Source organism: Nannospalax galili, unplaced genomic scaffold (genome assembly GCF_000622305.1).
Source record: "Nannospalax galili isolate Female #2095 unplaced genomic scaffold, S.galili_v1.0 scaffold280, whole genome shotgun sequence".
Taxonomy (NCBI): domain Eukaryota; kingdom Metazoa; phylum Chordata; class Mammalia; order Rodentia; family Spalacidae; genus Nannospalax; species Nannospalax galili.
The window spans coordinates 5,284,588-5,285,442 of NW_008347808.1; positions in this window are offsets into that span (position 1 = coordinate 5,284,588).

Genomic DNA, 855 nt, shown 5'->3' on the forward strand with positions numbered 1-855 from the left:
TGGTCCGATCGGCAGCCGGCTCCAGCGTCTCCTAGTAATGGGGACCGGGGAAGGCGACCCAGGGAGGTAGCAAGACGCTAGAAGATGCCTCCAGCCTCTGAGGATCACCCTCAGAAGTCCCCTAGCCCTGGGGCGGGGGGAGCGAGGGGCGGTCCTGCGAGGGAGGCGGCCGCCGGCTGGGTGGGGGAGGGGGAGCGCCGGGCCTGGGACTCTGCGTGTGGCGTGTGCACGCGGGGAGCGGGGCGGATGAACGGAGGCGCTGAAGTGAATGGAGTTGGGGGTGGACTGGAAACATCCCCAAACAGCACAGGCTGCGGCCGACGGGGGCTGGGGTTGGGGAGGGGGGAGTCCTGAGGCGCAGGCGCAGTCGGGGCCCCAGTCCCGCTCCCTCCTCCTCCCGGTGCCTCTTTCTCCGCCCCGCTCCCCCCCAAACACACTCGCACACGGGCTCTCAAGGTGTTCTCCGCACAGCGGAAGATGGCGACAGACTGAGGGGGCATGGCCAGCAGGAGCCACGGGGCCGTGCCTCTGGGCGGCCGCCACAGCGGTGTGAAGGAGAGGCGGAAGCGAGAGGCGCACTAAGTAGAGACCGGCGTCCGTGTCCGGCGTCTGGGGCGCTGCGGGGAGCCAGGTGGCCCGCCCGAGCCGGAACTCCCGGAGCCGCGGGTGCCGAGACAGAGCAGATCCCGCCCGGGACCGGCCCCGGCGCACAGCAGGAGCGCGAGCGAAGCCCGAAGGGCCAGCAGCGGACCGGCCAGCTGGCCTAGGAGGGCGCGAGCGACGCAGGGAGCGGCACCGAGCGGGCAGCGGGCAGACGGGCGGGAGGAGCGGCGCGGGCGAGGGGAGCGGAGTGGA